This window comes from Lissotriton vulgaris, chromosome 4_1, assembly GCF_964263255.1.
Source record: "Lissotriton vulgaris chromosome 4_1, aLisVul1.2, whole genome shotgun sequence".
Lineage (NCBI taxonomy): Eukaryota > Metazoa > Chordata > Amphibia > Caudata > Salamandridae > Lissotriton > Lissotriton vulgaris.
Window position 1 is genome coordinate 1,672,191,149 of NC_141691.1, and position 25,766 is coordinate 1,672,216,914.

The 25,766-nt window shown below is 49.6% G+C and overlaps 1 protein-coding gene across 1 annotated transcript in view; it reads left to right on the forward strand.

The window, feature by feature from the left end:
- Nucleotides 1-25,766, forward strand: part of LRRCC1 (leucine rich repeat and coiled-coil centrosomal protein 1) — a 407,257-nt gene that overhangs the window by 187,270 nt on the left and 194,221 nt on the right. The gene's annotated exons all lie outside the window — the stretch shown is intronic.

Below are 25,766 nucleotides of genomic sequence, written 5' to 3' on the forward strand. Positions count from 1 at the left end.
TACATTCCACAGGTCTTGCAGAAAACTATAGTTACAGCTCTAGTCACCTACAAGTTGTACTACTACAACGTGCTGTTTATTAACATCCCAAAAAGGGTCCTGAATAAGTTACAGATCCTTTAGGTTTAAAGTATTTTATTGCAGTATTGAAAGAAAAAGGACAACATTACAGACGAGTAACCACAGATGCACCCCGCAAATTAGTGCGTACAATTCAGCATATACGTGAAGTCAGTTCGTGCAGTGTGATGGGCACATTCCGTACCAGAGTCACATGGCTAGCGCACCTGTGGGCGGGGACAAAACAAAAGGAAAAAGAAAGACAAAGAAACCCCCCCCCCAACCAACTGCCCCCCCCAACTCCCTCCCCCACCCCCTGTACTGTGCTATCAACCTTCCGTCTTCTCGCTGTGGCAGCGTAATATCCATCCCCTCCTCTAGCTAACTACTCGGCCAGTTCAGACGGGCGGGTCTGGCGGCGGCGTCAGCCGTAGCAATCTGAGGTATCTAGGGCAAGTAATTTCCTTGAATTCCAACCTTAACAATGTGTGAAATGGTGCCCGCAGCTCCTCAAATGTGTCCACCTCCCCCGCCACCACCAGGGACATCTTTTCCATGCCTAGGACATGCCACAATCTATGTAGCCAGCCTACAACAGTAGGAGGTGTAGTAGTGCGCCAATGAATGAGTATATTCTGTATTGCCGATCCCAAGGCGATCGCTATCTGCCTACCCTTCTTAGATCTTAGTGGATACATTAAACCATTTGGCAAGCCCAGTAGAACATAGGCGGGAAAGCGGGGTAATTCAATCTCAAAGCATTGGTCAACCTCATTCAGCACCTCCTCCCAGTAAGGAGTCAGCAGGGGACATTCCCATAGTATATGAGTGAGTGTGCCAGTCTGACCGTAGTTTCGCCAGCAAGTCTTGGGTATTGAGTGGTTCATTTCATATAGCTTCTCAGGGCTGCGGTACCAGTAAGTCGAAATTTTTGTGAAAGTCTCCGTGAGCCCAGTGTGGTAGGCAGAGTGTCGTGCCCGGTAGGAGATGTGGTCCCAGTCAGTGTGGCTCAACGCTCGCCCCAACTCCCGCTCCCACCGCTCTCTCCCGGGATTGTAGATGTGAAAGGGGGGAGGTTGCTGCAATTTATAAAGGTCAGATATAAGCTTGGCGTCCGATGAGCGAGTTACCAGCCAGCGCTCATATGCCGTGAGTTTCCGGTCCGCCGATGCTCGCACCTGCGGCTGTAGCGCCCAGTGGCGCGCCTGCATATATCTCATGCGCTCCGTCTCGGGTAGACCGAAGTCCCGCCGTAGATCCTGGAAGGAGACCGCACCCTCCTGGCCATACATAATGAATAGGGCGGAGCAACGGGCCGCTCGCCAGAGCTCAAAGGCTCCCGGTTCCATACCTGGGCCAAAGTCCGGGTTACCAACTATTGGCGTGAAAGGAGAAGGAAAGGTGGTGAGGTCGTGCCTGGTGGACACGGAGTCCCATACTCGAAGCGGGACCCGTGTTACGAAGGACGCATAGAGGTTGGGGGGGGGGGGCGGTGGGCCCTCCGCAGGAAGGGCACCTCCTGCAGCGTTCTGCCCGCCACCGCCTGGTCCTGAAACAACCAATGTTTGTCCGATTCCCACCGGCTCCACTCTACTAGGTAGCGCAGTTGAGCAGCTTGAAAATACTTGTGCAAGTCCGGTATACCGAGGCCACCAGACTCAGGCGCTAGCGTGGCTATGGCTCTTTTGAGCCTAGGTTTACGACCCTGCCACACAAAGCGTGTGATATCAGACTGAGTCTGTCCAAGCCATCCCTTGGGGGGTTGCAACGGGAGAGCACGAAAGAGGTACAGGACTTGCGGCAGAAGGGTCATTTTTACCGCGGCCACCCTGCCCAGCAACGACAACGTGCCCTTGTCCCAACGGGCCAGTTCCTCCTTGATCTTTTTACTTAAAGCCGTATAGTTGGCTGCGACCATAGCAGGAAGAGAGGGTGCTAGGAGAATCCCCAAATAGGGTACCTGATCTCTAGACCAGCTCAGCGGAAAGAGCCTCTGCAGGTCAGCCCTGGTGGCGCCGGACAGCGAGATGTCAAGGGCCGCCGACTTCCCAAGATTTACCTTGAAACCCGCTACAGTCGCGAAGGCGTCCAGTTCAGCAATACAAGCAGGCAATGACCTCCTGGGGTCGTCGAGCGTCAATATCACGTCGTCCACGTAAAGACTAAGGGTGTGACGGAACTCCCCCATACGGACACCTGTGACGTTGGGGTTCTGTCGAACTCTTTGTGCGAACGGCTCCATATAAAGAGCGAAAAGCAATGGCGACAGTGGGCACCCTTGTCTGGTGCCTCTCTCTATCGCAAAGGGCTGGGAACTGCATCAGTTCACCCTCACTACCGCGGATGGGAATCGGTAGCAATTGAATACCAGGTGCCTGAACTTCTCACCGATGCCAAATTTGCCCAATACCTTCTCCAAATAAGGCCAATGCACTCTATCGAACGCCTTCTCCGCCTCGATGGAGAGGAGCATACGTTCCTCGGGTATCCGTGAGGCCTTCTCCAGTATATAGCCAGGTTCTGAGCTGGGATGGGGCAGTGAGACAAATAACGGTGATGGATCAAGCCCTGATCTTTGGACTGGGTAAGAGTGGTCTGTTTAACTCAGACACTCTGTTCATCACCACCCCCCCTTTTTGTAAATCGTTTTTGGCCACTATAGGTGTGGCAGGGTATACTCAGACATGAGTCCCTTTCTCACTGCTCCATCAGGATTCAAGCAAGCCGGGCCGAAGAAGGCTGAAATGCCAGAAACCGGTCCCCGGTAGCTTGTCTCCTTTCTGGTGAAGAATTGGCTTGGTAGTTTAGTCTGCCCTGTTCCCATGATGCACTGGGCCAGGGACAGACTGATTTGCATATAGCCAGGTTCTGAGCTGGGATGGGGCAGTGAGATAAATAACGGTGATGGATCAAGCCCTGATCTTTGGACTGGGTAAGAGTGGTCTGTTTAACTCAGACACTCTGTTCATCACCACCCCCCCTTTTTGTAAATCGTTCTCCAGTATATGGGTCACCCTTTTAGTGTTATCGACAGTCTGCCGGCCCGGGACAAACCCGGCCTGATCCGGGTCAACCATACCCGGGAGGTGGAGTGCCAGACGTGCCGCTAGAATACTGGTGAAAATCTTCAGGTCAGTATTCAAGAGTGAAATCGGTCGGTAGGACCCGCATGCAGTCCGGTCCTTGCCCGGTTTAGGGATTACCGACACCGTCGCCTGGAGGAACTCCGGAGGGATAGCGCCCGGTTCAAAGAACGAATTAAACAGGCGCGTCAAAAGTGGTGCGAGGTCCTGGCAAAAGGTCTTGTAAAAGAGAGGGATAAAACCGTCGGGCCCCGGGGCTTTCCCGTTTTTGAGTCGGGAGATAGCCGTGACCACCTCTTCAATCCGAATCTCCCTCTCAAGATGTTGGGCCTGGTCCGGCGTTAGGGACGGTAGCGACACCGACTCCAGATAGTCTGCCTCAGCTCGCGTTGAGGGGGGAACGCCGGCGTAGAGGTCAGCATAGTAACCACGGAAAACGTCCGCAATCTGGCCGTCCTCCGTGACTGTCCCTCCAGTGGGGCCCGCTAGTTCCTTCACCCGGTGCTGCTGGTGCTGCACACGGAGTTTATGCGCCAGAAGCCGGCCACACCTGTCGCTGGCGGTGTAGTACTTATGTTTCAGGCGAAGTACAGCGTACTCCGCTCTGTCCATATCAAGCGCGGACAGGAGTTTCCTGGCGGCATTAAGTTGCCTCCATACACGAGGGGCTCCCGTCCGTTGATGCACCTGTTCTAGCTCCCTCACCTGACGTGTGAGTTCGTCCTTTTTAAGCTGGCGATCTTTATTCTCCGTCGAGGAGATGGCAATAAACTCGCCGCGGAGCACAGCCTTCAAGGCGGCCCATTGCGTCGCGCGGGTGGTGTCGTCGTTGTCATTAATACGCTTATATTCCTCTATGGACTCTCGGACCTGTTTCACCACAGATTGCTTGTGCAGCAGAGTGTCACTGAGGCGCCAGACCCCTCGCGAGGGTGACACCAGAGGCAGTCGGAAAGTGCCCTCCACCGGGGCATGATCTGAGAGAGACAGGACCCCTATGTCGGTGCCCGAGGCCAGTTCGTACATCGGGCCCGTCACCAAGAGATGATCCAACCTTGCATAGGATTTGTGGGCGTGGGAATAATAGGAATATGCGCGGGTCGCGGGGTGGAGGCGGCGCCACATGTCGCGCATATCAAGCTCCTCCAAACGGGCACGAACCGAGCCCGAGAGCTCTCCCGATTGTAGGCGCCTCTGCACCGACCTGTCCAGGGACGCATCAAAGACCATATTCAAGTCTCCCCCAATCACGATGTGCCTGTCAGGAGTGGATGTCACGTCTTCCAGTGCCCTGTGTAGAAACTGATCCTGATGATCATTGGGGCTATATATGGAGCCTATAGTGAACACCAGGCCCCCTACCTTGATTCTATACGCCAAGAGCCTCCCCTTCTGTTCCGCTACCTTTTGCATGACCTCCCCTTTGAACCTCCTAGATATCATGAGCGCTACCCCTGCCGTCTTGGAGGCGCAGGAAGAGAAAAGCTGCGTGGGGAACTTTGGGGTCCGTAGCCTGTGACAGTCTTTAGCTAGCAGATGGGTTTCCTGTAGAAGACAGATGTCTGCCTGTGAGTCCTCCAGGAGGGACAGTACAGCCTTCCACTTAACCGGGTTATTCAGTCCCTTCACATTCAAGGTAACAATCTTAAGGGCCATCAGGGAGGGGAATACCTGAAAATGCTTGTCAAGGCGGGCAATGCCCACCGGACTAAACTCAGAGGCAGCAGCGAGCGGCCCCAGCACACAGTGAAAGCAAACCACCCCGTAGCACAGTACAGTCCCCGAACCCCCGAGCCCCCAACGGTGTAAACCCCCCCCCCTCCCTGGAACCCCACACTCCCCCCTTCTCCCCCACCTCCCAGTGAACCCCCAAACTCAAAACTCGCCCGTTCAACTCCCCTGCCCACCCCCCTCACCCCAAACCAGTCAGAATACTTCATTGTCCCAGTCCGGTCCTCAACGGACAAGGCCGTGGAAAGTTGTTCAAGTGGACGTCCAGCCACCACCTCCATCACCCCCGCCACCCCCCACCCCCGGAACCCCCGCACCTGCGATGAAGATAGGCTACTGCAGACTCCCCCCGGAGCAAGTTCAGGCCGTCAAGGCCACATCGCCATTCGCCGTAGTCCTGGAGGCCTCCTGTATGGCGCTGGACAGCTCTGCCCGAATTGTAGGCGAGTCGGGTCTCGCGGGCGGCGGGGATCGCCGTTCCCCGAACAATTGCCAGCCATCTCGCGTGCTCCGCCTGCGACGAGGCGCCGGGGTGTCCGTGTCCAATGCAGTGATTCCCAGCACCCCGCATACATCCTGTATGGACCGCAGCTGGTGCAAAGTTCCATTCCAGCGAAAGATGAGGCGGAAGGGGTGCCCCCACGAGTACTGTGTGCCATGTTACCTCAAGATGTCCGTAGCAATTTTAAAGGCCTTCCGTTTCTGCAGTGTTATTGCGGACAGGTCCTGGTAGAGAGCCACCGGGTGATCTCTGAAGCGGAAAGGCTGTTGCCACCGTGCCTCACGAAGAATCCGCTCCTTCAAGGGGAAATCTGGCAAGAAGGCTAAAATGTCCGGAGGAGGCGCCGAGGCCCTGCGAGGCCGGCCAACTCTGTGCGCTCTGTCGATCCGAATTGGGAGGTCTTCGGACTCTCCCAGAATTTCACGGAACAGGACTCCTAAGTAGGCGGCCGCGTCTTCACCCTCCTAGTTGGATGGAACTCCTCGGACCCTAATGTTGTTCCGCCTGGACCTGTTTTCAAGGTCTTCGGCGTGGGCTTGTAAATCGATCTGCTGGTCCCTCAGCCTCAGGACCTCCTGTTGCAAGTGGGTGATTTCCTCGTCCCTGGAGTGGCCAGCCGCCTCCACCGTGTTCACTCGCTCTCCCAGGGAGTCCACCTCTCTCCGGACCTCCCGGACCTCCCCGGCCACTTCTTGCTTCAAGGCCTGAAAGTCCTCCCTCAAGGAGCTGAACAGGGACTCCAGGAATGTTCTAGTCACCGGGAGCTCCCCGCCTTCTGCGCCCCGAGAACTAGTCGGGGGGCTCGAAGCAGGTTGGTTCCGGTCTTGCCTCGGGGCGCCTCTTCCCAGCATGTCCGGCAAAGTCCGTTCGCCCTTCTTCTGTCCCCTGGCGTTCGACATCGTGGAGGGGTGGGGATTACACAAGCCCGCGTGCCGTGGCGAGGAGGCGATACAGGCCGGGGCAGCAGTCCAGCAGTGGGTGGCAATCCTCACTGCTCGTGCCGATGTGGGTCCACTCCCAGTGGGGTGCCCCCGCACGCCTTGAATGAGGGCAGCTCCAAGAGGTTGATGCAACCGCTCCGCTCCCGTCCAAGATGGCCGTCCGCTCCGGCCCGGGGACCGGCGCCGGTGTGGCGTAGTCTCGTCTCCCGGACTATGTGTCGCACCGCGCAAAGCTGAAGTCGGGGACTACCGGTATACAGAGGGCCCTACTGGACAGTTCTTCCAGTGATCGCCCCAGAACCCACATCCGGTGATTCCGGCTAGGCCCGTTCTCGGGGAGGGCAGGAGTCCTTCCCCACTGGTCCACTTGAGTATCACACGGCTGGGGGCCAGTCTTGCGAGGTATGCAGCAGTTGGAGCCGGAGAGGGGTTAAGTCTCACGGGCCGCGAAGGCGACCGTGGGCGCCGGAGGGCCTGGCAGCGCCTAGCAGCGGTTAAAGGCAGGGCTCAGGGCCGGGCCACGTGGTGCAGGCCCCGCGGCCCACCTGATCCCCGGGCTTGCGTAGCTACGTCCTGTCGGCTCCGCCTCCGTTCCCACCGCTAATGCAGCTCCGCTCCGCCGAGGAGGGCCGCCCCAGATCACAACGGCGACGGTCGCTTTGTCGAGTCGCCCGCAATCTGTTGGTCCACTCCGTGCTACTGGCTCCCTTCGTTGGGTTACCGAGGGGTCCTCGGGTCTTCCGGCGATTCCTCCGGCGGCCCCCGCCGCGGCCGGTTCTCAAGCGGCTCCGCCGCCGCAGCAAGGAAACTGAGGGCTGCGGACTGCTCCACACCACCACGGGGAAGACTGGGTGCGTTTTCCGCCCGATCCGGGGGAGATCAGCGGTGTAGAAAGGTGCAGGTTTTCCAGGGGCTCGGGAGCCCACGGCAAGAGCGTCCTCTCAGCCCGCCATCTTGGCCACGCCCCTACAGATCCTTTAAAATGCGTCTGCCCACCTGCTCCTTGGTATACCTAAACATAGGTCCACTTCAGTAGCCTTGATCCAATTGCACTGGCTTCCTATAGGAAAACATATTAACTTTAAAAGCTCTCCGTATCACTTTTAAATCCTTACATAATCTGGGTCCTGTCTACCTGGCACAAAATTTCCAAAGCCATATCCCTGCCAGACCTCTTCAGTCATCCTCTAGTAGAAACCTGGTCGTTCACAAATTTAAAATATCTAAATGGGGCATCAGAAGTTTTGTAGCGTTTACTGACAGGTTATGGAATTCCCGTTATTTAATCTATAGGAATTCCTTTCTTGACCTTTTCTTCTGCCCCAAATGGCAGTTCTCCTTCTTTTGGGTTAGGACCTAAACACCCCCAGGTAGCAGTGCACGTTAGAAATATTATTTTCATTTCATTTGGTCACTGTCAGGACAGTCCTCCTGAGCATGATGACCTCCTGCATTGTAGTAGTACCCCATATCAGGTTACCCATGCATCTGTTGCAGGCAGCTCAACAATGGTCTCAGGTGGGGAGACATAGTGTTGATCTGCCACTGCACTTGTCACTCTCTGCATTGGTGGAACAAGAGCAACCTGGTGTAGGGGCAGCCTTTCCTTGACCCAGTTCCACAGAGTACTGTTACAACGGGTACTTCCCTTATGGGATGGTGTGCGCACTTACAGGACCTCATTGTTCAATACTAATGGGAGTCCATACACCAGGATTTTCATATCAAGTACCTGGAACTCCTAGCCATTCACGTAGCTTTGAAGACTTTCCTCACCGGATATGCAACGTTGTTCTTGTCTGGAATGATAATATGCCAGTGTTGTATTACCTTCAGAAACCGGGGGATGGGGGGCACATGCTTCCCATAGCTCTCCAGCTATCCCAGAGCATTTGGCAGTCGGCTCTCTATCACAAAATCGATTTGCTAATGGAGTACCTTCCAGAGATGGACAACGACTTTCTTGACCTCAGCAGGATGTGGCAGAGAGTCCATGATTGTGAACTGCACCCGCAAGTCCTCCTCCGCTACATCCAGAGATGGTCCTTCCCACAAATAGATCTGTTCTCAACGGGAGAAAATGATGAATGCCCAAACTTCGCCTCCAGGTTCTCACAGTCCACGGCAATGCACTATGGATGAAGTGGTCAGGGATATTTGCCCATGATTTTCCGCCTCTTGCTCTCCTTCCATTTGTGGTTTGGAGGCTACGGCACACGTCCCGCACTCATCATGGTGGCTCCTACATGGGCCTGCCAACCCTGGTTCAGAACTGCTTGAATTCTCTCTGGTGCCGCACGAGAGGCACCCAAAAGGCTAGAACTTCTCACGCAGAACCATGGAGAAATATGGCACCCAGACCCCAGGTTTCTAAACCTTGCGATCTGGCTGCTGGGGTCATAGAATTTGGGTGCTTAAATCTTCCACCTGAATGCATGAGCATTCTCAAGAAGGCATGCAGACCTTCTACCCGGGCCTGCTTTGCGGCCAAGTGCAAAATAGTTGTATACTACGAAACCTCAAAACACATTGACCCTTTTAAAGCCACAGTGCAGGACTTTGTCTGCAACTTACTCCTTTGGCAGATTTTTGGTCTAGCCTTCACCTCCATACGACTAAACTCTGCTGCCATGGCTGCTTACCTTCAAAATAGACAAAACATCTCTTTCTCTCTCCCCAGGATTTGATCATCAAAATTTTCATGGAGAGTCTCAAAAAGGTTAATCCTCCTGTCGTCCTTCCAGCCCTGGCATGGAATCTCAAAATTGTACTTGCAAAACTCAAGAGACCTCTGTTTGAGCCCCTCCACTCCTGCCCCCTTCAGTTCCTCTCTTGGAAGGTGGCATTTCTGGTTGCTATTACTTCACTTAGGTGTGTCAGTGAGCTGCAGGCATTATACCTGGAAGAACCCTTCTTCCAAGTTCATGGGGATAGTTGTCATTCGCACCAACCCCAGATTCCTCCCTAAAGTGGTCTCTCACACCTTAACCAGTTCATTGAACTTCATGTATTTTTCCCACAACCGGATTCAATTGCGTAACGTGCTCCCCATACCTTAGATGTAAAATGCCCCCTCATGTACCACCATGACACAACCAAACCACTTTGCAAGACACACCAACTCTTTGTTGCTTCCTCCAAATCGCAAAAAAGGGAAGGCTCTAGCCAAGACTGGCATTGCCAGATGGATCGTGGATGCATCCAGACAGCTATGCTAAAACGAAGAGGACTCTGCCACTCCACCTAGAGCCCACTCCACTTGGAAGAAGGGAGCCTCTTTGGCGTTCCTGGGAAACATCCAATAGCTGACCCTTGCATAGCAGCTACTTGGTCCATACTGCACCCTTTCGCAAAGCATTACTGACTAGATGTACTAGCCCACCAACAAGCCAATGTTGGTCAAGCAGTACTCTGTACACTCCTTCCGTCTGCTGCAGCTCCCACAGGCTCGCTACCACCTTTTGGAAGGACTGCTTTACAGTCCATGCACTGCATGTGTATCTACAGCCAGACATGCCTCAAACGGAAAATGTTTCTTACCCTGTAATCATCTGTTTGTGGCATGTAGTGCTGTAGATTCACTTGCGCCCACCCTCCTCCCTGGAAATCCATGGCCTTTGCAGTATTCTTTACTATTTCTTTTTTCCTCTTTCGCATGGCCATCTCTCTCTACATCATTTTGCTTCACATTGTGTAAATCACCCACCGTACAGGAAAACAATCTAACAATGGGGCTGATGACCATGCGCATTACCAGTAAGAGGAGGAGTCACTTAACCTTGTGACTTAAAATATTTCTTCGTAGAAAAACAACTTGCACACATCCGGGTCCAACAGTAGATGGCAAAGAGTATGCACAGCATGTAAATCTACAGCACTAGGTGACATGAACAGATGCTTAGAGGGTATTGAATGTTAAGGGTGTTTTTAGGGTTTAGGATGTATAAGGGTATTGAGTGATAACTGTTTTTAGGGTTTAGGGGTGGGTAATGGGGTATTGGTGGGTAGTCTATTTTTAGGCTTTGGGTGTGAGGAGGTGTATAGGTGGTGGGTGTGCTTTTGAGGCTTGGGGTAGGGAGGGGTATAGCGTGGTAAGGGTGTTTCATTGTTTAGGTGTGTGTAGGGGCATAGGGTGGTACATGTGGTAAATGGGGGTGATTGGTCAAGCGGGGGCCGAGAAAAAAATGGGGACCCAAAACGTGTTTTCCCCATGCAATTTCCCAGAGGACCTTTAGCCACGGCTGCAGCCCAAACGGCTGTACGTAATTTCACCAAATTTGGCAGAGAGGTAGTCCTCAGTTCCGACGTGTGCCTTTTGCTTATATAGTGCCAATCTGTTCAGTAGTTCCTGAGAAAATTACGGTTAAAGTAATTTATATATCTATGGGCGTGGTAGATCCGTGGATTGTGCGAGGATTGGCATCGTAGCATAAGCGCACCGTCTTGATCACACGCTCAATGCTAATTGGCTGTCAAGTGGTTGTGAACATTCGAAACCAGGAACTGTTGGCAGCCATTTTGTACCTCGGTAGAGGCTGAGTAAGTCACTGGAATATGTATTCAAAACGGAGAAAGGGGGCAGGGTAGAAATAATTTTACCCTGTAGACCTGCTTAGGGGGACCTAGAAGGAACCCCGGGCCCACATTTACATTTTTTTTTTTTAACGGGATGCGTGATTGGATTGTGCCGTAAAATAAATAAAATAAAAGGAGTTTTTTTTTTAAATAATTCGTCTCCAGGGGGGTTAAATACCGGGGGCAAAATTATAAAATTTTATGTGGGGCCCAGAGGGGCCCCCCAGCCTCGGTAACGTCAACGCCCGGGGCTAAAAAGAACAAAAATGGTGGGGGAGGGGTTGAAGGTCCTGAAAGCCGCGGGGACCATCACCCGTCGGAGGTTTATGGATTGTGGGAGGGGGGCTACGTGGCTCCCCTCCTGGAGCACTCGAGGGCCCGTTACCCACCAGCGCTACAAAAAAAAGTATGGCTGTGGAGGGGGGGGGGGGGGGGGCTGTAAGGTCTTCAAAGCCCAGGGGACCACCACACCCCGGGGCTTTATGTATTGTGGGAGAGCCGGTTCCTGCAGTGTTCCGGGGTGTCCATCCCGCCCTCCCATATAAAGAAAATCTGTTCTCTCTTTCAAAATCAAAATCAGATTGCTTTTCCACATGGGGAGTTGTATGTTAGTAGCTCGTGATGTGGAAAAGTAATGCCGACTCCCAAACGCCTAGAAGTTGTGCATCAAAGGCGCTGGAGTCGCGCACCCTACAGATTATGAGTTGTGCATCCAGCGCGTGCACACCAGGGGGCTGTACTAAGCGCTGCGCTGGGTGCGCGACTTGTAATTTTACCATGAACAAATAGCCCCTATCAGTAATTTCTAATCTCTCCGGGGACCCTATCCTCCGGGTCTTAAACAGAATGTTTGGGACCGTGAGGTGAGCTACAATGCCCCCACGGTCCCGTCGGCTTCCCGCGTTCTTCGGGAGTCGACATTGCTTTTCCGCAAGGGGAGATGCTAACTTATATGTGGAAATGCAATCTGCTTTTTATTTTGAAAGTGAGAACAGATTTCTCTGCTCTGTCTTTCAAATGCAAACTAAGTCTGCTTTGGGAGGGTGGAAGCCGTGAGACTCCCGCCCTCTCAAACACAGATACAGTTGGATGCACCTTTTGCTGTTATTAAGTAACATGTGCATTTAGAGAAACTTGGGGACACCGGGAGAAGTGCATTTAAGTGAAGGAACTCCTCAGATGAGGAAGCGACGCCTCTGGAATTGTGGCACACATAGGTGTTAACCATGGACTAATGCCCACTTTGGCGACAGCGGGCTGTGGATTTTCCTTCAACCAGTAAAGGATTATACTCTTAGCCATAGGTTCTGATGCACTCAGTTGTTCTCATACAGATAATAAATTCATGTTTTAACCCTGTACTGAGGAGGCCTAAGAAGATGATAGGCTGAAACGTGGTCACGTCGACAACACGTTTAAGGAGTCAATGGAGATATAGTGTACTTCTTAATCATAGAGTGTCACACTGTAAATAATAGAAGTAATGACTTGACTTAGAAGTGTGTGTTTATGACTACCTCCGAGATGTCTGTCCAGATGTGTATGGAAGCCACTATCAAAATTGTATTATTCTTTAGGGTTACTTTGTGTTTTTTTGTAGAGTTTATGTCTTTGTACACAATGTGATTATATGTGCATCTCTGTAATTCATTGATTAGGTGTTATTGGCTACGAGGAGACAATTCTGTATGATATATTCATTGTGAACTAAAAAACAAAGGGAAGGTAAATTAAAAATACCTTCACCAACATTTGTGTAGTATTCATTCCTTCATTTTGACTGTTGTTTATTCCTCTCAAAGCAAACAGCAGTGTCGCGGGGGTAGGCAACCCGGGACACTGCATGAGCCCGCCGTCAGGCGTTGAGGTCTCCAGGGCTCTCGAGGGCTGTTGGCATAGGGTCACGCAGTCTGTCTCTCACAATACACACATTTCTGGGGGTGGTGGTTCCCGGGGCTTGAGGGGCGTCGTTGAGGTCCACACACTTCTAATTTTTTTAGGGGGGGTGGCTTTGGACCCAAAAGTGATGCAAGGGGGTTGTAAATCTGGTACACAGTGTTTTGTTTTAGTTTGCTTTCCTTTTTGGTAGAGGATCCAGGGTTAATATAACAGTTTTTGTAAAGCCAGTACCTTTCAACTCTACCCCAAAATGGCTTTCTGCCCGTTACAGTAACAGTTCATGGAACACTTAAATGAGCACAGAGGTTAGAAGTTCACCACACTATGTGGTAATGGAAAAAATTTACTGTGCTTGAGTTTTTAAACTTTTCCATAGGAACCGTTAGTCGTAGGTATAGACTCTGGTAAAGATCTGTTAAAGAGTTAGCCTCAGAATTATACTTCAAATTATAAATATAATTTCTGTTGGGGACCGCTTACCCCCACCCAAAAAAAAGACGTATATACTTTTTAAAAATTTACTTTTATTAAAACAATAAATAACTGGAAATGCAACTTAAAGATAGCAATACAATAAATAACTACAAAAACATAACTTTAACAAAACAATATAATAAACAAAATGTGATATGGAGTCCAATAGAAGTAGGTAATCTGCAGAACAAAATTAAAAATTAGTGTTTAAAATTATTTACAAGACTCTTGCCCCAGTTTTGTGTTACTTTTCTCATGTTGAAAGAGACGCAAAAGTGATGCAAAGGGCTTGTAAATAAGGTCTTTCATTTCTTTTTAAATATTTTTTATTGATGGCACAAACAATAGAGAAAACACAAAAATAAAGCATACAGAAATACGCAAAAAGATTCATTAGTACTTAAAACCATCGAAAATTAAAAGCATACAGTCAGAGAAAACAGTATAGGTAGCTCAAATAAGAAAATAACTTTAGAGTCCCTTCGCCTCAAATCATACCTGGGACAAGAAACCCCAGCTTTTATCTATTTTCTTTAATGCTCGGTCCCCTCTAGTTCTATCTAAGGCGAGTTCCATATCCTGTATTTCATTCACCAAGAACCACCAATCATTTACCTGAGGTTGTTGCTCCGAAATCCATGCCCTAGCAATAATCAATCTAGCACAAGACAGCATGATAAAAACAAGATCCCTGCATGGAACAGTGATAGGTAGTATACCCAGCAATATCATCTCAGCAGATAATGAAGTGTAAATTAACAGTTTTATTTTCAGAATATTTTTTAAGCTATCCCAAAATGAGCGCAGTTTTGGACATGATACAATCATGTGTTCTATATCAGCAGCCTGTAAGCTGCATTTCGGGCATTTTGTACGATCATTAGCAACATTATTAATGGACCATTTAGATATTTGCAGCGGAGTATAATACAGCTGGCAACCAGTCTTATAGGCTTGGAGTTTTAAGCTGGAAGAATGAACAAGAGTATTAATATTATTTAAAAATATAGAAATATCATTTGATGCTATACCAGTTCCAAGTGTAGGGATCCATTTCTGTGCCAACTTGGGGCATTCATCTGTTTTGAGTTGGCTCAAACATTTATAACCTAGACTAATTATAGATTTATTCTTCTCCCCTATACATACAAACCCAAAAACCTGAATCTGAAATGTTCTTAAGCTTCAACTTACCTATAAAATAATCACAAATCTGTATATATTTAAAGTACGTATGATTGGGTAGTTTGTGAAGTAGCCTAAGTGTTTCAAATTCTAGGAAACTAATTGAGCCATATAGATCTCCCAGCGTAGTTATACCTTGAGTGGCATATATTCTCCCCCCCCCGAATCCTTAAAAATACATGGTAATCCCGGGTTATTCCATAGTGATAGATTCGGGTGGAAAACGAAGTCTGGTTAATTGCCAAAATCATGTTCCATATATGAATCGTATCCTTTGCTGTCTTAAACCTAACTCTCTTAAAGTAGTTAGGGTCAATGGTTCTCACAAGAAATTGTGCGGCGTTAGAATCCAACATAAATTGGTGAAAATAAAAAGTTAAAATATAAGCACAAAAGGGAATCTATACCTCTATGCTACATCCTGTTTGGATTCTGCTATATTTTACTAACTGTACTTTACTAACTACTCCTTTCCCCCTGCTGCTGTAATTTGTATCTTCCCCTTCACCTCCTCTCTTTCTAATCTTGTTGATTAGAGAATCTACCTCCTCCAGGTGCCGCATATTGTACATATGGTTATCCCACATAATTCGTAGAGATGCAGGAAATCTAAGTTGGGTCTTGGCACCCAGCTGGTTCAATATAGTCATCCTTTTACCCAGTTCCCACTGCCTTGTGGCTGTCCGATGGGAGACATCTGACCAGACAGAAAAAGAAAAAGGGGTGGAAGTTGAATTGCATTTCAGTTCACCTGCTTTAAGAGCCAGAGATAGAATCTTCTCTTTAAGAGAATAGGTTAAAAAATTAACAAGTATCTTCCTGGGACAGGCTTTTGCAGGAGATCTTCTATACGGGTCACGATGAACCCTTTGAATGTCCGCCACCAAATCCCTGTCTTCATCCGGGTTCTTTTGGATATATGTCTTCAAAAGGGAGACTACAAAGTTCTTAAGATCACTTCCCTTAATGTCCTCCGGGACATTCAGTAGTTTCAAGTTGTTTTTTCTAGAGTGATTCTCCAGACGCTCAATGTAATTGTATAATTCCTGATTCTGCTGTATCAACTTATTCATCATGAGGGAAGAAGCTTCTAAGGATTCCTTTATTTTCGGTATCTCTGCTTCAAGTGCGTCCGTTCTCGGCGAGACTTCCTCGACCTTCGATGATAACAGATCACAAGAGGCCTGAATAGACTCTTGATTAGTCTCTAAGGTTGTAAATCTTCTACCAATGTCGTAGAATCTCCTAACTATATCAATCAATCAATCAATCAGTGACACTTATAGAGCGCGCTACATACCCGTAGGGTCTCAAGGCGCTGGGGGGGGGGGGTGCCGCTACTGCTCGAATAGCCAGGTCTTCAGCTTCTTCCTGAAGGAGAGGTGGTCTTGGGTCAGGCGCAGGTCGGTCGGGAGGGAGTTCCAGGTCTTGGCGGCCAGGTAGGAGAAGGACCTTCCTCCTGTAGTCGCTCTTCGGATGCGGGGGACGGCGGCGAGGGTGTGGTTGGCTGATCGGAGGTGGCGTTTGGGAGCGTAGAAGTTGATCCGGCTGTTGAGGTAGCTCGGGCCTTGGTCGTGTAGGGCTTTGTGTGCGTGGGTGAGGAGGCGGAAGGTGATTCTTTTGTTGACGGGGAGCCAGTGAAGGTCTCTCAGATGTCTGGTGATGTGGCTGGTTCGTGGGATGTCGAGGTTGAGTCTGGCTGAGGCGTTCTGGATCCGCTGGAGTCTCTTCTGGAGCTTGGCGGTGGTACCGGCGTAGAGGGCGTTGCCGTAGTCCAGTCGGCTGGTGACGAGGGCCTGGGTGACGGTCTTCCTGGTCTCGGTGGGGATCCACCAGAAGATCTTCCGTAGCATGCGTAGGATGTTGAAGCACGCCGAGGAGACGTTGTTGACTTGCCTGGTCATGGAGAGGGAGGAGTCCAGGATGAAGCCCAGGTTGCGTGCATGGTCTGTCGGTTTGGGTGCGGTGCCCAGGGCAGGAGGCCACCAGGAGTCGTCCCAGGCGGAGGGTGAGGAGCCCAGGATGAGGACCTCCGTCTTGTCCGAGTTCAGTTTCAGGCGGCTGGTCGTCATCCACTCGGCTACCTCTTTCATCCCTTCGTGCAGGTTGGCTCTGGCGGATGCGGGGTCGTTGGTCAGGGAGAGGATCAGCTGGGTGTCGTCGGCGTAGGAGATTATGCTGAGGTTGTGTTTGCGTACGATGGCCGCGAGGGGGCTCATGTAGACGTTGAAGAGGGTGGGGCTCAGAGATGATCCTTGAGGGACGCCGCAGATGACTTCGGAGGCCTCTGATTTGTACGGTGGTAGGCGCACTCTCTGTGTTCTTCCGTCGAGGAAGGAGATGATCCATTCCAGCGCCTTGTCCTGGATTCCGATGTTGCTGAGGCGCTGTACTAGGGTGCGGTGGCAGACCGTGTCGAATGCCGCGGAGAGGTCTAGGAGGATGAGGGCCGCTGTTTCTCCATTGTCCATCAGGGCTCGGATGTCATCGGTGGCGGCGATGAGGGCGGTCTCGGTGCTGTGATTGGCTCGGAAGCCGGACTGTGAGGGGTCGAGGGATACGTTTGTCTCGAGGAAGGCGGCCATCTGCTTGTTGACGGTCTTCTCGATGACTTTGGCTGGAAACGGGAGGAGCGAGATGGGGCGGTAGTTCTTGAGTTCGGTGGGGTCCGCTGTTGGTTTCTTGAGTAGAGCGCTGAGTTCGGCGTGTTTCCAGCTCTCAGGGAAGGTGGCGGTGTCGAAGGATGTGTTGATGATGTCTCGCAGGTGGGGTGCGATGACAGCGTCGGCCTTGTTGAAGACGTGGTGAGGGCAGGGGTCGGTCGGTGATCCGGAGTGGATGGAGTTCATCGTGCGGATGGTGTCATCGGTGCTGATCGGGGTCCAGGCGTGGAGGGTGGTGGTGGGGGGTGGTTGTTCGGTCGTGGTGTGCGTTGGTTGGTTGTTGAAGCTGTTGTGTATGTCCGCGATCTTGTTGTGGAAGTATGAAGCGAGGGAGTTGCAGAGGTCTTGCGATGGGGTGATGTCGTTGTTTCCTGCGCTGGGGTTGGAAAGCTCTTTAACGATGTTGAAGAGTTCCTTGCAGTTGTGTGCGTTGTTGTCCAACCGGTCCTTGAATGCTGTTTTCTTGGCGGCGCGGATCAGCTGGTGGTGCTTCCGGGTGGCGAGCTTGAGGGAGGTCCTGTTGTCCGGTGTAGGTTCCCTTCTCCAGGCTTTCTCGAGGGCTCGGCAGTTCTTCTTGGAGCTCTTGAGTTCGTCGGTGAACCACGGGGCTCTCTTGCTGCCGGGTCTGCTGGGCGGGGTCCTCAGCGGGGCGAGCTCGTCCGCGCAGATGCTGATCCACTTCGTGAGGTTGTCGGCGGCCTGGCTGGGGTTCGCTGAGCTGGCAGGAGGGTGCTGGCTCAGGGAGGTGGCGAGCTGGTCTGCTGTGATCTTGTTCCAGCTTCTGCGGGCGGCCTGTTGCTGGTGGTGGTGGGTCGTCGTTCTCTTGAAGGTGAAGTGGACGCAGCTGTGGTCCGTCCATTGAAGCTCTGTGGCGTGGCTGAAGTCGATGTCTGTGCTGGAAGAGAAGACTGCGTCGAGTGTGTGTCCGGCGAGGTGGGTGGGGGTGGACACCAGCTGCTTGAGTCCAAGATTGGCGAGGTTGTCGAGCAGGGTGCTGGTGTTGCGGTCGTTGTTGTTCTCCAGATGGAAGTTGAGGTCTCCCAGGAGGATGTAGTCAGCGGAAGGGAGGGCATGCGGGCTGACGAAGTCGGCGATGTCCTCGCTGAATTGTGTGCGTGGTCCAGGGGGTCGGTAGATCAGGGTGCCTCTGAGGGTGGTGTTCGGGTTGGTGTGGATCTGGAAATGCAGGTGTTCGGCGCTGGCCAGGGTGTTGTCGGTGCTGGTCGTGAGACGGATAGTGTTCCTGTGGATGATGGCGATGCCTCCTCCCATCTGGTTGGCGTTGCGGTCCCTCCGGACGATCTTGTAGCCCTCTGGGATAGCGATGGCGATGTCGGGAGCTGAAGAGGCGTTCATCCAGGTCTCCGTGAGGAAGGCAACGTCAGGGGCTGTGGCGTCTAGGAGGTTCCAGAGTTCGATGGCGTGTCTGTGGACGGAGCGGGTGTTGAGCAGGATGCACTTGAGGTGGGTGCTGCTGGTGTTCGATTTGGCGGGTGCTGGTGCGAGGCAGGTCCGGATGCAGGTGAACTTGCAGGCGTGGCAGCTGAAGGGTCCGTGGGTGCGTCGTGGTGTGACTTGGTGGCATTCTGGGAGTCGGCCGGTGTTGAGTGCGATGAGGGTGGCGGCGGAGTACGTCAGGCGGGTCGGTCGGGGTCTTCGGGGGCCAGGGGTCCTGGCGCTGGTCGCGATCCGGTCGCGGACGGGCGCAGACGGGCTTACCTTTGGCGCGCCTTCGGCGCACAATCGGCGCGCCCGCTGCGCGTGACCGCTGCGCGTTCGCACGGTCGCCATATAAGGCGAAGTGCGCGGGTGGGCGGAGCAGCTGGGAGGCGGGAGCGGGGAGGGAACAGAAGGAAAAAAGGGGCGGGGTCTGCGGTGGTGGCGGGGAGCGGGGAGGGAAGACGGAGGGCGGCGAGGTAGGCGGGCAAACAGGAAGGAGAGCGCTGACACAGCAACAGAATAGCAATAAAAAATACAATACAAAATGAGACGCTAACACGGGCACAGAAAAAGAGAAAATAAAAACAGGCACAAATTACGGTCAAAAAAAGGCCAAAACAACCGACAGCAGAGTCAGCCGGCAGCCGGCAGCGAGGCAGAGGGCAGGCAAAGGGGCACACGCAGCAGCTGGTGGCCGTGCGGCGCGGGGGTGTCCCACAAGTGGGTCACATTCACCTGCGTCGCACGGTCGCCATATAAGGCCAAGTGCGCGGGTGGGCGGAGCAGCTGGGAGGCGGGAGCGGGGAGGGAACAGAAGGAAAAAAGGGGCGGGGTCTGCGGTGGTGGCGGGGAGCGGGGAGGGAAGACGGAGGGCGGCGAGGTAGGCGGGCAAACAGGAAGGAGAGCGCTGACACGGCAACAGAATAGCAATAAAAAATACAATACAAAATGAGACGCTAACACGGGCACAGAAAAAGAGAAAATAAAAACAGGCACAAATTACGGTCAAAAAAAGGCCAAAACAACCGACAGCGGAGTCAGCCGGCAGCGAGGCAGAGGGCAGGCAAAGGGGCACACGCAGCAGCTGGTGGCCGTGCGGCGCGGGGTGTCCCACAAGTGGGTCATCCCGTAGGCTTAGCAAGATATCAGCCAGTGTCCCAGATGAAGAAATTTGAGGAGGAGGAGGTACGCTACGGAGGTTTTCATGAGTAGCCGAGGCTTCGGGAGTGTCAGACTGGATCTCTAAAGAGGTATCCAAGGTTGCTGAGGATTGCACTAAAAATTGGTTCTTCAGGGTTTCGCCCCCTACTCTCTTTTCTAAAAGAGAGTCTGATGTGCCCTCTGTATCTGGATCATATAAATCAAGGGCAGAAAAACTATTCGAGAGCTCCACTTATGGATGAACTTCACTTAAGCCCTCATGAACAGGAGAAGACCCTGACATTTTTGCAGAAGGCCTGAAGGGGGGCAAGTCGCTAACCCAAACTGATGGAATTAGGAGTAGGAGCAGGAAGAGCAAGAGCAAGAGTGGCGGGCCCCGAGGCTCCCTTAGCGGCCATGCCTTGTTTAAGAGCTGAAGCAGAAGCTGAGGTACTTTGGCAGCAAGGCAGGCTTTCTTTTGTTTTTTTATTTTTTCGCTTTCCCTTGCCTGGGGTATCTTGCGGTGTATCCTGTGGCTCTTTGGTTCCTCTTATCTGTCTAATGCCAGCTTTGACTTCCCGTATTGGTGGCAGACCTGCCCTTGTTTTGGACTGGGCTGGGGGGTTAGCCAGGGCTCTATTGCGTAATGTGTATCGTCCTACTATTGCTTTGGGGGGGGCGACAGCTTTGGCTTCAAACAGGTTACAATCCGTCACCAGCGCGGACTGTCCCCTAATCTCCATACACCGCGGATTAATGCCTTTATTGAGTTCATAAATAGTATACTGACACTTCAAACCCTTCCGGGGTACCCCCTAGTCTCCCTCTCCGAGATCAGAGAAGAAATGCTCCTTTTTACCTTCAGAAGAGCAAATCGAACATAGGTGAACCTGTAAGCTCTTGCTGCTTACGTTCCTCCCCCCAGAAAACTCTCCCACTCCTACCTTCTTTCTGCAGGACGCGGGAGCCGCCGCCACTACCGATATAGGGCAATGTTGGAAAAAACTCCTCAGGACGCTAGGAGACCGCAGCCTCCACCTCTTCGTGGTGTCCAATATTCGGCAGCTCAGCGTCTCTGCTGCTCCCCAGGGCTCGTCGGGGCTCTCACTCACCATCGATGCCTCGGTACACTCGAAACAGCGCAAAGCATTTGCACACTCGAGGGGAAGAGAGAAAAAAATGGAGGAGAAAGGGCAGCGGCGAGGCTATTTAGCTTGGTTTGAGAAAAGCTGCAGCCTCACGGGGGCTATTTAGCTTGGTTAGAGAAAAGCCGCAGCCTCACGGGGAAAACACACAGACGCAGACGCCGGCGAGCTCCAACATCATCCCGCATCAGGCAGCTCCAAGGCTCCGAGGCTCCGAGCAGATCAGCCGATCATCGTCAGCGCGTTGTGCGAACGCCACACATCCCCGCCGCCATGTTCCCCTCTGTCCACCGAGACGGGGACCAACAATCAATTTACATTGTCATTTTTATTGAAAGTTATTAATTTTAATGTGGAAAAAATTTCAAAGTGTCGTTTTAATGCTATTTATTTATTCGAGTGCTTGTGGATACACGATTTTTTGTTATTCCGTTTGGTGCATACATCAGTATTCGAAAGATTATGAGGGCCCTGGGGGGCCGATATTTAAAAAAGATTTATGCCACAAACTTCGCGGGAGTGTACTCAACAACTTCCCAAAGTTTCATGGCGATCGGATGAATAGTGTAGTAATGCATAAAAGACAGACAAACATATATTTGTTTTTATATATATAGATATATATGTGTGTATATATATATATATATATATATATATATATATATATATATATATAATCTATATATTCACTTAAAAAACCATAGGTTTCAGGCCTTGTATAGTTAGGAATTAGCATTTAAAAAACCTTTGAAATTCACTGAAAAAAACATAGGTTTCAGACCTTATATAGTTTGAAATTAGCATTTAAAAACCTTTGAAATTCACTCAAAAAACTATCAGTTTTTAGGGGTGTTCTAGTTAGCTGGACAATTCACTCAAACAAAACCATTGAAATTGCTCCTATATAGTTAGTTATACTAACTATATTTCGCGGAACTGCAATCCACTGCTGATGATGTCACATATTACATCATTCATGACATGGTCAGTGACATCACTGATGACATCTCAAATGACATCACTGATGACATCAAATCCCACAAACCGCGGGGTGCGCGTACGCCTCTCCAAAACAGAAATTGTTGGCAGCCATCTTGTGCCTCGGTAGACTGAGGCACAGGAAAGCAGAAAAACAAACGTGTAGAACTCAAAAAGGGGGCAGGGTAGAAGTACCCTGACCCCCTAAGCCTGCTCAGGGGGTCCCACAAGGAACCCCAAGGCCCAAAAAAAAATTTTGGAGTGGGGCCTGGTTCTGCCAACACTTCCTGGTTTGGAGTGTTGACAGACAGTGGCAGCCAATCAGCATGCCTTTCACAGGAAAGCAGCATGCTCATTGGCTGTCAACACTTATAACCAGGAAGTGTTGGCATTCATCTTGTGCTAGGTAGACCGAGGCACAAAAGAAGCAGAAAAACAAACGTGTAGAGCGCAAAAAGGGGGCAGGGTAGAAACACCCTGACCCCCTAGGGCTCCTCAGGTGGTCCCAGAAGGATATTTACATATTTAAACGTTATCCGCTAATACAATTAGCATTTAGAAAACCTTTGAAATTTATTTAAAAAAATTATAGGTTTCACGCCTGACATAGTTAGGAATTAGCATTTAAAAAGTGGTCCCAGAAGGATATTAACATATTTAAACGTTATCCGCTAATAGAATTAGCATTTAAAAAACCTTTCAAATTCACTGAAAAAACCATAGGTTTCAGGCCTTATATAGTTAGGAATTAGCATTTAAAAAACCATTGAAATTGCTCCTATATAGTTAGTTGTACTAACTATATTTGGCGCACCCGCAATCCACTGCTGATGATGTCACATATTACATCATTCATGACATGGTCAGTGACATCACTGATGACATCTCAAATGACATCAATGATGACATCACTGATGACATCATCCAGTGAATGTGGTTTGATTCATTATTTAAATATGCATTATATATATAGCAATTTGCATTGAAGTATGAGTGGATATATAAAAATAAATATTTGGATGGAGGACTTTAACAATTTATAGTGTCTCACTAAATATAGTGGATAGTGACTCCAGCTTCCTCAGAAACATCCAACGAAGAAGGCAAGGACTCGAGGCTGTTACGAATATGGCTTCTTTTATTGTTTCTGGTCACCCTCCACCCAGAGGCACAAGAGACACGTTTCGGCTTCACAGAAGCCTTTGTCAATCTGATTGGCGCCAAAACCCGGTAAGTATATATAGTATCCTTCCCACTTAAGGCTTGGATAGACACAGAAGAAATACTAGCAAGCACAGTGCTTCATTATACACATGCTATAACGAGTAAAACATAAATCAAAATGAGATTAGCTCATTGCCAATGATCAGTCTATATGCTTTCCATTAATTTTAAATGCATGTATGGTTCAAAATTCATTTCGAAACTGTGTATAATACCCTCCTTAATAGGAATACTTTAAGCATTAAACATATGGCGCCCATCACTCGTGTGTTGCCTATAAATCAAACACAAAATATGTGAATTTGTTAAAATGAAGCAGCACTGCTGCATGTCTTAAACTCGGTACATTGACATAACCTTTAACCTCAAATGTAATGTTACACCAGTAACCCAGCCGCTGATGGCAGACCTCTGACCTCTGTTGTAGGAAAAATGTTCACAGCTGTGTGTCACAAATACAAAAACTTCAACTGAGCCCGCAAAGAGCCAAAATGCTCGCAAACATGCCCCAGGACCAAAATATGAATAGTTTAAACTGAAAAGACTTAAATGACAGCCTCCCAGCACATGCCTGTATTCACAACTGGACCGCCTGTCTCATAATGCATCTTGACTGTTATTTTATATATATATATATATGTGTGTGTGTGTGTAAGGCATGGAATATACATGAACTAAATTGCAAGCAGATAACAATAATAAAATGAAACGCAAGCAGATGATAATATGGAATGAAACACAAGCAGATTATGCTGGACATCCGCTGCAAGAAGTCAGATAGCTATATACACTAAATACATCAGATGATTACAGTCACTGAAGTCTTCGTGTGCACACATACACCCACACATCACAAAGTCAATACTCAAAGAAAAGACCTCAGATAATTATAGCCACTGGAAACTTGAATATGCACAAAGACATTCACACATCACAATGGCAATAATCAAAACGAAATAGATCACAGCCTGCAAATTTTATCTTGGCCCACTCCGGACTCTGGAATTCACAGCCAGGGTCAAGAGGCTCAGCAAAACCGGGAGCTGCTGCACTGTAGACTCGTCTGTCATTCAGGCTCAAATTCCAGTTTCCAAGTCAACAACCCTCAGCTTTATAATCTCAAAACACGCTAGAAGGTTCCAAGAGGCCTTCCTCTGTGCCTAGGAAACGTCCTGGATTTGGCGACTTTCCACTTTCCATGCAAGCATTCCAAAGGCAAAAGACTTCTCACCCTCCTTCTGCATTCTCAATATATTCCAGCCTTTATCTTAACAAAACTTACGAAAGTCTCCGGCAGTACAGTAAAAAAACAACCTTGAACATGAATAACCTAAACAACTTGGGAAATCTGGGGGCCTTCCTGTGCGTGCAAAAAGCTCAAGCAAGACTGAGTCAGAATTCAAGATGACATGAGGGCATGTCAAAGCCAATAGTAAGAACTTCATAATACTTCTCAATGTACAACACAATTCACATTTGTGCACCACTGCCTATAGTATCACACACTTCATCGCCCAATGAACAACACAATGCACATTTGAGCACCACTGCTTATAACACTGCACTTCGAGACCAAGAAGTACATTCCACACCTCGTTCTCTCTCTCTCATGCTTCGAAATACACATCCCACATGTTCTGTTCCTGGAAATGCTGTTCTACTCTGTGAAGGCTCTCCCACTTTAAAGCTGCAAGATTACACGGAAGACAGCTTCAAGAAACGTGCACATGCAGAGAAAAATAATGTCTTACATTCAGGCTAGAGTACAGTAAAACACCAAAGTAAATAAAATCAATGGTAGTTAAAGGTCATCACATTTTTTTAAATATAGGACTGCCTCAGCACTACACAGCACTGCGAGACTTGTGCATACTTTTAAATCTTGTGACTTTCGAAATAATTCACAGTGAGTGTGGGAAAAGATCAATTGAAGTTCCTTTATCTATTTGGAATTTCAAGTAACTACTGTGTTGTGTCCTGTTGTTTGTATTATTATCCTAATAATAATGACCTGTTTTAAATAGCATCATATATCATACTTCTGTTGTCTGTAAATGCTTCAGTGCATGAGCTTATCCAATAAATGCAGCTATTGTTTTTACATCTTAGCGTGTTAAATATACTGCAGTAGACATATTATTAGAAATAGATATATTAGATCCAGGCCATTGAAGCCACTTTCCTGTTGCATGGGCTGGTTCTCCATTTCCTTTCATTCTAATAATGACCTGTTTTATGTAGCACTTCATCCTGCACTTTTGCCATTGTAAATGTTGTAAATAATTAACATTAGTATTACTTAATTTATGACACCTAATTCACTGCTCCTAATGCTGTATTATGAGTAAGTAGAAAACTCCCTGAGCTATCTTCGGGGGGGGGGGGGGGGGGGGGGGGCGGGTGTAAGTATATGGAACCTTTTAGGAGGAAGAATATATTGCTAAAGGTAAACATCACATTAGCATGCTGTTTCCTCTGCAAATGCTGGCCTGCTACTGCTACACTAATAATTGTTGTATTCGCTTTATTTTTTAAAACCAATATAGATACAACTTGAAAAAGCCAGTATTTGTCAAAACGTATCCGTGTCAGTGCCTAGAAACCGCTTTAGGGCATTCATTTGCTTGCATGCATTACTTCATTAAAAACAGCAATTTTGGCTTTCCCTGTGCTGGTTTTCAGAGCAGCTATACCAGTCTGTGCTGTTGTAGCATTTGTTTATTGGC